The sequence below is a fragment of the Caretta caretta genome, chromosome 23, assembly GCF_965140235.1.
Source record: "Caretta caretta isolate rCarCar2 chromosome 23, rCarCar1.hap1, whole genome shotgun sequence".
Lineage (NCBI taxonomy): Eukaryota > Metazoa > Chordata > Testudines > Cheloniidae > Caretta > Caretta caretta.
In genome coordinates this window covers 8149540-8164375 of record NC_134228.1, presented here as the reverse complement: position 1 = coordinate 8164375, position 14836 = coordinate 8149540, and the positions used below count along the sequence as shown (strand labels likewise).

General features: G+C 51.7%; 1 long non-coding RNA gene across 1 annotated transcript; it reads left to right on the top strand.

The window, feature by feature from the left end:
* The first annotated feature begins 5015 nt into the window (after window positions 1-5015).
* On the top strand, window positions 5016-13638 carry LOC142069849 (uncharacterized). The gene is made up of 2 exons (XR_012665815.1): window positions 5016-8172; window positions 11097-13638. It is a non-coding gene; the product is annotated as an uncharacterized LOC142069849 (long non-coding RNA).
* The last annotated feature ends 1198 nt before the right edge of the window (window positions 13639-14836 follow it).

The window sequence follows — 14836 nt, the reverse complement described above, 5'->3', positions numbered from 1 at the left end:
AACATGAGGTTTTTAACTGTACCCTGATTTTTAAAGCTTTCTTTACAATTTCAAGGTAACAAAAAAAAACAACTTTCTCTTTTTGCATTCTTTGATATATTAAGTCCATTTAAACAGTTAAAAAAGAGCTTGTACCTGGTCTCAGCACACGGACTGCAAACATTTAGAAACAAAGACAGTCTGATAATGCAACAAAAAATCATATTAAAATCCCTAAGTCAATAAAAACTTAATTTAACTTTAAAAAATTACTTTTGTAAACTGCCTGTGGTTTTAACCCCGAGATGCTTCTTTATTTTACACTCTTAAGAAGTTCAAAGGGTGTCTTTTGAAAACGAATCTGCTGTGGGTTCTTGTTTGTTTTAAATTCATACATGTTCTGGCCATCTTTACAGTGAAACAACTTTGGTCACAGGACATGCCAGCTAAACAGGGGAAGGCAGCTATTTTTAAATCCTGCTTCATGCAGATTTTATATAACAGACCTAAAGCAAACTTGTTTGTCCTGGTTTACATTTCAAAAAAACATGAGAAAAGAAGAAGAAAGTATGTGTGTGTATGTTGGGAACAGAACAAGCCCCTTATCTCTGTCAGAACTTTTTCACATCAGCTGCTTTTTCTTCTTTTTTGTCTCAATCCAAACCTTAAAAACATGAGGGTTTTAACTGTACCCTGATTTTTAAAGCTTTCTTTACAATTTAAAGGTAAAGCTGTTTTGGTTTGGGTCTCTTTTTGTATTTAAAGAGTTAATAAAAAGATTTTGTAAATGGTCACATGGCCATTCCCATTTCTGTAACCAGGAGGCTTTGAAATCTACATGCCTGTTTCCTTTAATTAACTTTATGGCCCTGGCTTTTGCCTAATGGTAACTAGACATCTTTTGAAAACAAACTGGCTAATTCAAAAATGCTCCTGTCAAACTCATTACTAAAATGCTTTTTGTTTTCTTAGAAACACAAAGTACAAATGAAAAAGCCATTTTGCTTTTATAAAGCATTACTTTTAATACAGCTTCTAGACCCAAAACAAACACAGAAGCATATGTTTATGTCTCAGCCCTTGGGCTGCAAACATTTAAGAACAAAAGCAGTCTGATAATGCAACAAAAATCTAAAATGTTTAATAAGCTTAATATAACTTTCATCATGTGTTAAAACTGTTACAGCATTTTTAAAAGGTGCATTTTTATTCCATTCCAAAACGCAGCCTTGTTTTTTTCCGGTAAACAGGAGGTTTAAAGTCATGGCACTGTTTCCTTAGGTCCTGTCTACGCTGGCAAGTTGCAGCGCGGTAAAGCAGCTTTCTGCGCTGCAACTGGTGAGGTGTACGCACGGCCACGCCACTCAGGGCGCGGAAACAGGGCAGTTGCAGCACTTTAAAAAAAGCACTGCACAGTTTAAAAAACTTTCTGCACCGGGGCTACAGGGCTGCGGTGCCAGTGTAGACACCGAGGTCGATTACGGCGCTGCAATTGGCCTCCGGGAGGTGTCCCACAATGCCTGCTCTCGCCTCTCTGGTCATCGGTTTGAACTCTGCTGCCCGGCCCTCAGGTGACCATCCATCATCCCCACTCCATAAACTCCTTTGCCATTTTGACAGTCCCCTTCCTGTTTGCTCAGTGATGAGTGCAGCGCATCTTTCCAGGTGGCCAGGCCTGCTCCACGCACCAGGCGATCCACCTGCTTGGAGCTATGCTGAGCTGCTGGACCTCATCAGCATTTGGGGAGAGGAGGCTGTACAGTCCCAGCTGCACTCCGGACGTAGCAATTATGATACCTACTGTGACGTTATTGACTTGAACTGGGACCATATATATAGATCATTGTTGCAACCAAGGTCCTGTAGTGGCACCAAATCTTGTATAAAGGGGGGTCAAATAAGGTGTCTAAGGCAAGGTTGTGGTTTGCTGGTTATGATTATGCTCTCTATATGTTTGTGTCATTTTTGTATTTTAAGTTATAAGTATTGACTCGATACTGTCTGTGGCTCAAACTTGTACTATGCGTCTGGGTGACACCCCAGACAAGTTGAAAAGGAGGACTTGTGGCCCTTAGAGACTAACAAATTTATTTGAGCAGAAGCTTTCGTGAGCTACAGCTCACTTCATCGGATGCAATGCCTAGCCTGCTTGATGGCCAATTAAGGACCATCAGCTACACAATTGACCCATTGAGAGAAGGCAGACAAGCCTTGGGACTCAGCACGGTGTGCAGGGACCTGCCTATGGACAGAACTCGGAGGTTTTTCCAGGCCACGTGATGGACAGCTTGTCCTGGGACAAAGAAAGAAAGACCACATGGCAAGAGAATATAAAAAGCTGCTGCAGCTCCTCCATCTTGTCTTCAGTCCTGCTTCATCCCTCTGGAGGGACTTTGCTACACTGAAGCTTTGAACCAAGAACTGAAAGACGCATCCCAGCTGTGGATGTTCTCCAGAGACTTGATTTGAACCTGCAGTTTATTCTGTCGCTGCCGCAAGCCTGAACCAAGAACTTGGCCATGACTGTATGTCATTGATTCCATTTCACCAATTCTAGCTCTCATCTATAGCTTTTTCCTTTTATGAACAAACCTTTAGATTTTAGATTCTAAAGGATTGGCAACATCCGTGATTTGGGACAAGATCTGATTTGTATATTGACCTGGGTCTGGAGCTTGGTCCTTTTGGGATCAAGAGAGCCTTTTTTCTTTTCCTGGGGTATTGGTTTTCATAACCATTTGTCCCCATAACAAGTGGTACTGTTGGTGATCCTGGGAAACTGGAGTGCCTAAGGGAATTGCTTGTGTGACTTGTGGTGAGCCAGTGGGGTGAGACCAAAGTCTGCTCTGTTTGCCTGGTTTGGTTTGCCTTGGAGGTGGAAAACCCCCAGCCTTCGGCTGTAACTGCCCTGCTTGAAGCAGTTTGTCCTGAACTGGCACTCTCAGTTGGGTCCCGCCAGAACCAGCATCATTACACCTACAGACAGATTTCACGATGCATGACAGAAAGGGGCAATGACCGGGACACACGGCAGTTTAGGATCGAGGTGAAGGAGCTGCGGAACGCCGACCACAGGGCGCGGGAGGCAAAACGCCACTCCGGTGCTGCGCCTATGAGCTGCCGGTTCTCCAAAGAGCTGGACATGATACTCTGCGGCGACCTCACCTCCATTGCTGACACCACTGTGGATACTTTGGTGGCTCGCATGTCAGTTGAGAGTGGACCGAGCCAGGAGGAGGAAATCTTGGACGAGGATGTGGAGGGGGACCCAGAGGCAGAAGATGACTCGGAGGTCAGAGATGCATGCGGCCAGGAGCTTTTTTCTATCCCGGATGTTGGCGAAGCGCAAAGAGGAGAGGAGGCCCCTGGTAAGTGGATTTGATTTTGGGACTCGCTGAAGTGGGTTGTTGGGGGCAGGAGGGTTGCAGAAAGCAGGCTTGTCTCCCACCGCATGCCGCCCTGCCGGAAGCAGAGGGGCGGGACAGGAAGCAGAACTATAAAAGGCCGCCCCTCCAGCTGAGTTGGGAGAGAGCTGCTGGAGGAGCAGGACATCTCTTCCCTGCTCCCCTAATGGAGAGCGCTATCCTGACAGAGAGCCAGAGGGGCTGCCGGAGCTGCCAGACGCCAGGGACTCCAAGGAGCTGGTGGGGCTGCCACTAGCCGTCTACCCCAGCGAAGCAAACAACAACCCTGGGACCCATGTACACACGGAATGGGTGTGTAGGAAGGAGCCCAGGGCAGCCGAATCGGGTTCAGCTGTGTTATTGACTACAAGCCAGCCAGCGTGTTGTGATCGGATTTTCCCCGCTGACCCAGTGGCGGACCACTCCGCTGCTGTTTAGGGCCCTGGGTGGGGACGCGGTGGAGCGAGAGGGCCTGGGTTCCCCTACCACCGCCACGCCACCGTCAGGAGTGGCAGGTTCCCCACCTGGTTGTCAGGAGGCCTGATTGGTCTGGCACCCGCCTGAATCAGGACGCCAGACGGTTGTGCTGACTCTCCCACCAGAGAGCTAACCTCCCCTAGACGGCGACGGCTCTGCCGGACTGTTGGCCAGAGCCCCCCTACTTGATTGCTGCCCCGCCCTGATCAAGGGCCAGGCAAATGGACCTTCTGCTGCTCTGCCTGCCTGATTGTAGGCCAGAGCCCCTACTTGACTGCAGCCCTGCCCTGAATGAGGGCCCCAGGCAAACAGACTCTCTACCATTGCTCGGCCTGGCTGCAGGCCTGAACCATTAACACTGGGCTAATTTTCCCCTGAACCAAGGTACCCCGGAAGTATCATAGCAAGGGGCGTGGTCTCCCACCCTGATGGACAGGGAGGGAGCCGCAAACCCCTTACAGCCTTTCTTTCTACTTGTTCATACTTTTTCTCTAAATATGTCAAAACACAAGAACGCAACCTTCCCCCGGCCAAACACAGAAAACAATACAAAAGAAATGTTCAAAAGGGCCGACGGCACCAAAAGCGTACACGACCGGAAACGGGGACGGAGGGCGGGACGTAAACCCTACACAGGGCGCAGAAATCTGTCAGAAAGTACACGGTGATGAAAGCTCTCGAGCAGTTAACTAGTCACGTGCAATCCCCCCTGTACATAGCAATCCCCCCTGTACATAGCAATCCTCTCTTTCATTTTGATGCTTTTTGATGTATTGTTCTGCTTTTATTTGATATATTAAATAACTGTATTTACAGTGATACGTTGAGGTATAAACGATCTACACACCTTGTCCTGTACAGAGCACACAGACGGCTCCCCTGGATCCCACAACCCACACAGGGAGAAAGCTGTCGCAAGCGTCGGCATCTCCAAAATCGTATCAGGGCAAGAAAAGGCACCTGCTATTTCTCACCCTTGTACAGTGTAGACACGGGGTGAGGGCGAGACTCAGTGACCCCGGTTAGTCCTGCTCCATCTCTGCCATCTGGGTTTCCATCTACAGCTGTTCACACTCGAAACGCAGGGCGGGGTGAGGTTCGCCCATCAGCCAAAGAACCTTAATATAAAGCAGCGCGCTCCTGTCAGTGCCCGTGGCAGATCCCCCATTCGCAGGGTGTGATCATTTCCGCCCTGAGATGGACGAGACCTCGTGTCCTGGTGTGAGGGGGCGCTGTGCTCTGTACCCCACATATCCCCCCTCTCCCTGCCCCCCAGCCTGGTGTTAGGGGATGCTGTGCTCCGGATCCTACATATTCCCCCAGCTTCCAGGCCCCCTGGCCGGCGTTAAGGGGCGCTGTGCTCTGTACCCTACACCCCCCATCTCTCAGCCCCCCTGCCAGGTGTTAGAGGGCACTGTGCTCTGTATCATATGCATTTCCCAGCCCTCCTGCCCGGCCTTAGGGGGTGCTGTGCTCTGTACCCTACACATCCCCAGCCCCCAGCCTGGTGTTAGGCAGTTTCTAGTGTCTGTGAACTTACTGCATGTACCGGAGTCTATCAGCGCATGCTGGGTGCCACACGCTGTGGGTATGGACAGGGCCCGACGCTGGAACCTGACCTGAAGGTGGGATTGGCCACTGTCCTGGTGGTTAGGACACAGGCAGGTAGTAGAGGGGCTCCGTGCGGGGACCCGATTCTGCCTTTCTGTCTGGCCGATCCCTTCTAATGAGGCTGAACCTGCCCATCTCTCCAGACTCAGCATAGCACAGGACTTGGGGGTGACCTGCTGGCAAAGTGGCCTCAGTCCCCACCATACAGGCAGGGGTCATTCAGCTGGTGATAGCCCTTCTCTCAAGCCCCCAAGCACCTGTGTGTCATGGCTGCCTGCAGGAGTTCAGGGCCAACAACTGCCTGGGGGGAGGCCTGGCTAGGCAGGGGCTCAAACCGGGGAGTGTCAGTTTGGATCCCCAGCTAGCCGTAGGAGTGTAACACGCCGGGGGGAAGAGATCAACTCCAGCTGGTTCATCATAAACCATGTCCCTGAGGCCTCAGTAGAAATGGGGATGTTCCCCTGGCAGTATGCAGGTGCGAAGGACTTGAGAGGGAGGTGGCAGACGTGCCTTTTTGATGGCGGTCCCTGAGCACACGGGGAGAGCAGGGGGCCAACGTCTGTTGGCAAATGTTTGTTGGCAAATGTCTGCGACTCACAGGCCCTGGGTGCACACACCCCTACAGAGGAACGTGTACATGCCCAGCCCAGCCTGAAGAACACCAGCTCCTGTGTAAGGGAAGCCATCGTTTTTTTCACAAGAGCGGGAAACTGACGTTGGATAAGCCAGGAACTCCTGATGGGCACTTTCGTCCCTCCGTGAGACCAACCCATCTAGCACAGAGAATGGAGGGACATAAAGGCTGAGCTGAAGCTAGATTCCTGCTCTCCAGGATGCTGGGGTGCCCTCATGCTTGAGCTGAAGATGGCCTGGGGGTTCCCAGCATTGCCCTCCTGCCGTTTCTCTCTGGGAGCCCTCGCCCTGCACCCTGGCCTGTGTGTTCTCAGGAGGCTGCGTGCTGCCAGGTGCACATCCCCAGTGCGGAGTCCCTGGATTAATGCCAGGGGACGGGGACTGGGACTCTGCTCCTGGCTCATTCCCAGGAAGCTGGGAGTGTGAGTGGTGGAGCTGCCGGCTCTTGGAACCTCCCTTCCCAGCACGGGGTTGTCTCTGGGGGAAGCCCACCCCAGGAGCTGGCATTTGTTGGCCTCTTCCCCAGAGCGCTGGAGTCTCAGCCACTCCAGATCAGGGGGGAGGGGCCAGCTGTGAATTGGGAGCCAGATCTGGGTTTAGATGTGAATCCGCCGGCGCGGCAGAGCGTTCAGATGTGGGGACCCAGCTCCCGCCTGCGCCAGATCACAAAGTGCCACTTCAGCCAGCCGCCTGCCAGGCTCTGGCCGCGCCCCGTGTGGAGCTGCAGCTGGGCCCTCCACAGCTGGGTGCTGCTCCTCCTCCCTGCTGGCCAGCCGGCCGCAGCTCCTCAGCACCTGCCCGCTCAGCCCCACCTCAGCGCTCCTGCCTCCCCAATGTCCTCCCTGGTGCTGCGCCTGGCCCCCTGCACCTGGCCTGTCAGTGCCCAGCGGGGCCGGGAGCCAAGCGCCCCCTGGAGCCATGTGTCAGGCCCTGAGTCCCTCCTGTGCCGGGCTCCCGCCAATCCACAAGCCAGGAACAGGCCCGTGACTCCCGGAGCAAGTATTTCAGTCTCACAGCAGCAGCCTCGCTCCACCCACGCCCCGGCCTCCTGAGTCCAGCTCCAACCCCGAGGCCTGACCACCTCCAGCACCTTCGCTGACACCATCACTTCCAGAGGGAATGGCACTGAGGTTGCCGGGGGAACAGGCATTCTCCGGCTGCCCGGAGCCATTGTTCCATTCACCAGGACAGTCCCGTTGGGGACACTGGGGCACGGCCACTAGGTAACTCGAGGGGATGGAAGACCACGAGTGTCGATGAAGCCCCCTCGCACTAGGCCCAGGTGTCCTTGGCCCCCCGTCCCACCTGGAGGCACTCGCAGCAGCTCTGCGTACTAGGCCCAAGTGTCCTTGGCCCCCCTGCCTGGAGGCACACACAGCAGTTATGCTGAGGATCTGCAACAATATGCTGCGGAGTCAGACTGCCTGAAACTAAGCAAGGCCACACAGGGCAGATATGGAAGAACAATGCTGAATAAAGCAGCTTTATGTAGAGTTTAACAAATGATACAGAGAACCAGGGAACTAGCTGGGAACTGGATTGGCTGGCTATATGGATACTTGGGGCAGCTTGCTATTGGATAAGTATGCTGGGAAAAAGAATGTATAAAAGCCTGTGTAACTTCCTGCTCTGGGTACAGGATTTGAGATTCAAATCTCCCTGTACCTTTTTGAAGCTTCAAATAAACTTTTCTGCTTCTCCACCCCGTTGTGATTATTGGGTGTAGCACACCGGGTAACGAACCAACTTCAGCTGTTGTTTAGCCTCTTGGCACTGGGTGCCGGCAACAGCTTTTGGCATCCCTGGGTGGGCGACAAGGCTGCAATTTAGCCTTGCCCGGACCCCTCCTGGAGGTTGAGGATTGCGGCGAGAACCGACGCCCAGCGCGCACCGGTGAGTTCATCGGGGGCCTCAGAGGAGACGCGATTTGATCGACCCCGGAGGGCACAACGGTGCAACGCACTCATATAGTGGAGAAGCAGTTGTGGAGAGCGGTGAAGAACCGGTCCCTTAGACGTGGGGGAGGAGCAGCTGCAGGCCACGGTGAAGAACCGGTCCCTTGGATAAGGTAGGAACCTTTTAAAATCCGGATTATATGCTCTGTTGGAACCTGGGGACGCCCAGAGTTACCCTGTAGGTATGGGACAGGGACAGAGCTCAGAGGTTAGGGCACAGTGTACGCCCCTAGAGTGCATTCTAGCAAACTGGAAGGTATTTGGTGCAGATCCAATGACTAAGAGCCAATTAAAACGATTCTGTACAGTTGACTGGCCTCAATATCAACTAGAGGACCAGGAGTGGTGGCCACCAGGAGGGTCAATTAATTACAACACGATCCTCCAATTAGTTTTGTTTTGTCAGTGAATGGGTAAATGGAATGAATATTTGTATGCACAAGCGTTTATGGCTTTAAGAAATAGAAAAGAGCTGTAATTCTGCAAAGTTGTAATTTGACTCCGACTGGTTCGGTAGTAGCTAATGTTAGTCCCCAGACCCCCACCCCCACTGTAATGGCAGAGCCGGTGTCCCCTTCGGCCCCCACATCCCCACCTTATAAGGGTAGGATGCCTCGGGTTACAGAGATTGTCCCCTCGGTGGTACTCTATCCTTTGCTTACCGAGACTGTTGTGGCTTGCCCAGGGGCAGACGGACGTCAGGCTACCACTATGCAAGTTTACATCCATGTGCCATTCAATCCAATAGACTTAGCAGCTTTTAAAACACAGGCTGGGGAATTCTCAACGAACGCAAGCAGGTTTATTTCAGTCTTTGAGGGGTGCCTCCGTAGTCACAAGCCGATTGAGACGACTGTAATATCCTCCTGAGAACCCTGTTGTCTGAGGTGGAGAGGGATCAGGTTACAGCTAAGGCAAGGGGAGCGTCAGCGTTCAAGCGAAAAAAAAAAAGAAAGGAAGCTATCTGTCAAGTTCCTCTCCAAGTAATTGTAAGCGGCTCAGGACATTTCTGGGTATGGCAGGCTTTTGCAGGATATGGATCCCAGAGTTTGGACTGTGGGCTAAACCCCTGTACGACTGTGTAAAAGGAGCGGATCATGACCCCTTCTATTGGACTCCAAAGGCTGACAGGGCATTTAAAATCCTGAAAAGAAAATTGATGGAAGCCCCAGCTCTGAACCTGCCGGATCTCTCTAAGCCGTTTCAGTTGTATGTACATGAACGAAGGGGGGTGGCCCTAGGAGTGCTCACACAGCTGTTAGGAGCATGGAGACATCCCGTGGCTTATTTTTCTAAGCAATTGGATCAGGTTGCAAAGGGTTGGCCGGCGTGTTTACGGGCGGGCGGTCGCAGCTACTGCCCTCGTGCTTGAGGAAGCGGAGAAGCTAACATTGGGAGGGGTTATGCAAATCTATACTCCCCATATGGTCCAAGCCTTATTGGATACAAAGGCAGGGCTTTGGCTCACCCAGGCTTGGATTGCTCGGTACCAGTCTAAGCTGTTAGAGAACTCTGAAGTCACCTTACAGCCTTGCCCCTCCCTTAACCCAGCCACCCTCTTGCCAGAAACAGAGGAACAGAAACATGACTGTTTAGAGATCATAGATGTCCAGTACTCCAGCCATCCGGATTTAAAGGATGTACCCCTCCCAAATGCAGATTATGAGTGGTACACTGATGGTAGCAGTACTGTAATAGATGGGCAAAGGAGGGCGGGTTATGCTGTTGTGACCCTCCATGATACTGTGGAAGCTGAAGGTTTGCCTGCTGGGACCTCTGCCCAGCTTGCCGAACTAATAGCCCTGACCCGTGCACTTGAACTGTCAAAAGGAAAGCGGGTCAACATTTTTACTGATTCAAAGTATGCTTTTGGTGTGCTGCATGCTCATGCTGGCCTATGGAAGCAAAGGGGAATGCTGACAGCCCAAGGCTCCCCAGTCAAGTACGGGCCCCAAATCCTCCGGCTCCTAGAAGCCGTACAACTCCCCTCAGAAGTGGCGGTGGTACACTGTAAAGCCCATCAAAGGGAGGATCAAGATGTGGCCAGAGGTAACGCCCGGGCAGATAGAGAGGCTAAGCATGCTGCCACCCTGCCATCCCCTCAGGCTGAGAACGCCCATATACATGCCCTTATCCCATCAGTAGGGGAGCTTCCAACCCCTCAGTACTCCGGGGAGGAGAGACAGCTAACTGACAAACTCGGTCTCCGGGAAAAGGAGGGATGGCTCCATTCCCCAGAAGGGAAAATCCTCTTACTAAAGGGCCTAATCCGGCCAGTGCTGCAGAAACTACATCAAACCACTCATGCTGGCAGGGAAGCACTTATCCAGCTAATGGGAAAATACTTTATCACTTCCGGACTCCGACCCCTGGCTGCCCAGGTACAGGCGGACTGCTTAGTCTGCCAAAAGAATAACCCCCGACCGGGACATCCTGTGCCACCAGCTGCCCTAGAACCCACTCCGGGCCCTGGTCAAGTGTGGCAAATAGACTTTACCGAGTTTCCCCGGACCCAAGGGTTCAAATATCTCCTTGTTATAGTGGATCGGTTCAGCGGATGGCCAGAAGCCTTCCCATGCCGTAACTGCACTGCCAGGACAGTGGCCCTCAAGTTTGTTAAGGAGATCATTCCTCGCTTTGGACTCCCCCTGTGGATGGAATCTGACAATGGGACACACTTCACGTCAAAAATCATTCAAAGCATCTCACATGCCTTACAGATCCCCTGGAAACTCCATACGCCCTGGAGACCACAAGCCAGTGGTGTAGTGGAGCGTACCAATCAGACCCTTAAACGGCATCTCTCAAAAGTGTGCCAAGAAGCCTCACTGCGATGGCCTGATGCTTTGCCCCTCGTCCTACTCCGTATCCGCGTTCTCCCAAAGGGTAGATTAGGGCTCAGTCCCTTTGAAATTATGTTTGGAAGGGCACGGCCTATGAATGGCACCCCGGTTCTGTCAGGGGAATGGGAGTTGGGTAATGGTTTTTTGTCACAGTATATGTGTTTCCTGTCTGCTGTTCTCTTGTCTCTTCACAGGTATACCAAGGATTCCCAGCCTCTCCGCTTGGACTCTCCCGTCCACTCCTTACAGCCCGGTAACTCTGTGCTTGTTCGCACCTGGAAAGACGAGCCTCTCCAGGAAAAGTGGAAAGGACCCTATACCGTCCTGCTGATCTCCCATACAGCGGCAAAGATCGAGGGCCACAAGAACTGGATCCATCACTCTCGTCTGAAGGCAGTACCTTCCCCCTCGTCAGCAGAACAGTGGACCGTCCAACCTGCTGACTCCTCATCTAGTGACAATCTCGGGCTAAAGCTACTGTTTAAAAGACACAAATAGCGGGCACTTTAATGCTAAAATGGGCCCACCCAGGTATTGGAGATCCTGGGTTGGGAAGACTCTGGTCATAATTAATTGGGTAACATTGTTATTCTCTGTATTGGTATTTCCAAACTGTGCATATCGGGAGCATAACTCCTTTGTTTTGCTTGCGCACCATGTTGCTAATTTAACAAACCAGACGATTGCTGGGTATGTGCTCCAACTCCACTATCCCCCAAAACGGGAATGCCCCTTGACATGCTGCCCTTGACCCTAGCAGAATTAGCCACCACCAAAGAGCAGGAAAGAACGGACTCACCGTTCTGGAACAAGACCTCTTTACAGCAAGCCACCTATCAGGACCAGGAGTATTCAGTTGCAGTACTCACTGAGGGAGTGTTATGTTTTACCGGAAACCAATCTGATCCCTATGGGCATCCTGTGGGAAAGAGCTCCTGTGTTATTACACAGTGGGCTGATGGGTATTGGATAAAGACCAAAAGGGGAAGCCAGCAGTGTGGGTGTAATGGTTCCTCCCCTTTTAGGGAAACTCTTACAAATAATCGTACCACAAAAGAAAAGTTTGGAAATATAACTTGCCGTCCAGTTAATATCTCCAATGTAGCAAGCCAATGGTGGGTTTGTAGTGGTCTCTATGGCGAATGTAATTTGAACGGCACAATTAGAAATGCCCCCACTTGTACCCAATCAAAAAAATAAGATGCCCCCTTAGGGGCATATAAATTGTTGAAAAAAGCCGCCAAAGCAGCCTTAAATATCCCAGGAATCCCCTTAAGAAACAGTCCTTACTGGGCCCTACAGGGTCACTATTTTGTATGTGGCCGAAAGGCTTACAAGGTGCTGCCAGCCAACTGGACAGGTAGCTGTTATATAGCTCATGGAGTTCCTCATCTTTCCATAACTGCCACACTGCCCAAAGGAAAGATTAGAAATGCCCGAGACACCTCTGTTGAGTCACGAGAAAAGACCCTGCGGCGACTGACTAAGGCATTGGAGGACAAGATGAAGAATCCCCTCACAACCGAGAAGCTTGTAGGGTGCTCTGTACTGGGAATAGCGCCACAGTTTACCGGACCAGCCATGGCATGCATAGGCCGCTATACTATAAGGCTGCAGATGGTACTTGAGAAGGTGGCCTTAGAGTTAGAGGACTCGATTAGTGATTTAGGGTCAGCAGTAAAAACATTAAATAAAGAGGTACAGCAGCTCAGGACGTTTTCCCTCCAAAACAGGCTGGCTTTGGACTATCTTGGCATCCCAAGGAGGGGTTTGTGCCCTCGTCGCGCCCCGATGGTGTGTATATGTAAATGATATCAGTTATGAGATCTATGAAAAGGTGGTGCAGGCTGAGGCCCATGCCCGAGCCGGAGCACAGGTTGCCTATACTGCCCCAGAGAACGATTGGTTGCAAACCTTGTTTTCAGGCTGGGGTTTGTCGTCTTGGCTTGGTGGTTTATTTAGCCTGCTATTGAAACTTCTCTTTCCTGTATTGCTTGTATTACTGGTATTATGCTGTGCGGTATCATGTGTCAGGGCCCTGACACATGAGTTAATAAGTCATTCTCTTCAGGGCTATCACAAAGTGCTATCACACTCTCTTCAGGGCTTCACACATTCTCTTCAGGGCTATCACAAAGTGCTTATGCAAAGTCATATTGTAAAGAAATAAGTAGCCCAAGTGAGAAAACTCAGAGCCAAGGCTGTTGAGTGTTCTCAAAGAGGGGAGTTGTTGGGGACACTGGGGCATGGCCGCTAGGTAACTCGAGGGGATGGAAGACCACGAGTGGCGATGAAGCCCCCTCGCACTAGGCCCAGGTGTCCTTGGCCCCCCCTCCCACCTGGAGGCACTCGCAGCAGCTCTGCGTACTAGGCCCAAGTGTCCTTGGCCCCCCTGCCTGGAGGCACACACAGCAGTTATGCTGAGAATCTGCAACAGTATGTTGCAGAGTCAGACTGCCTGAAACTAAGCAAGGCCAAACAGGGGAGATATGGAAGAACAATGCTGAATAAAGCAGCTTTATGTAGAGTTTAACAAATGATACAGAGAATCAGGGAACTAGCTGGGAACTGGATTGGCTGGCTATATGGATACTTGGGGCAGCTTGCTATTGGATAAGTATGCTGGGAAAAAGAATGTATAAAAGCCTGTGTAACTTCCTGCTCTGGGTACAGGATTTGAGATTCAAATCTCCCTGTACCTTTTTGAAGCTTCAAATAAACTTTTCTGCTTCTCCACCCCGTTGTGATTATTGGGTGTAGCACACCGGGTAACGAACCAACTTCAGCTGTTGTTTAGCCTCTTGGCACTGGGTGCCGGCAACACTTAGCCCCCCCTCCCGCCTGGAGGCACTTGCAGCAGCTCTGGGTACTAGGCCCAAGTGTCCTTGGCCCCCCTGCCTGGAGGCACACACAGCGGTTATGCTGAGAATCTGCAACAATATGCTGCAGAGTCAGACTGCCTGAAACTAAGCAAGGCCACACAGGGCAGATATGGAAGAACAATGCTGAATAAAGCAGCTTTATGTAGAGTTTAACAAATGATACAGAGAATCAGGGAAATAGCTGGGAACTGGATTGGCTGGCTATATGGATACTTGGGGCAGCTTGCTATTGGATAAGTATGTTGGGAAAAAGGATGTATAAAAGCCTGTGTAACTTCCTGCTCTGTGTACAGGATTTGAGATTCAAATCTCCCTGTACCTATTTGAAGCTTCAAATAAACTTTTCTGCTTCTCCACCCCATTGTGATTACTGGGTGTAGCACACCAGGAAACGAACCATTCAAGCTGTTGTTCAGCCTCTCGGCACTGGGTGCCAGCAACAGCCTGATGCCAGGACAGTCCCCCTGAGCTCTGGAGAGGACTAGAGGTGCCTTAGGACACCTGCCGTGCAGCTGCTGGAGAGTCAGCAGGAGACATTGGGTGAGGACTGGAGCCCCCCAGGGCAGAGGCCATTCAGGAGACCCAGCGTGGGGGGAATCAGGCCTGGGATTCTCTGCAGCGGCTGCTCCCACACAGCCTTGGAGAGAGGAGCTGCGAAACCCCCACAAAGCGCTGCCCCGGCACAGAGCTCTATAGCACTGGGACCCCGTACGCGTGAGCCGCAATCCAGCAGGGCCTTGGGCCAGCCCCACCCTCTCCCATTGCCCCGCTCTGGGAGGCCAGAGCACAGTTCACAATTTAGCACTGACCAACTGCAAGGATCCTGGCGGGCCCTGGTATGGTTGGAGCAGCATTTTCAATGTTGGGGAAAAGCGAGATCTGTGCAATAGGCAACGCAGCTCCATCTGGGCACCAGCCAGCTCCTGTGCCCCAGAGAGCTCCCACTGAACCAGGGACGAAGGGGGCAGGAGGTGGAAAGAGAAGGTGCCATCCTGGCACCCAGGAGACCCATGTTCATTTCCCAGCTCTGCCACAGATGCTCTGTTTGTCTT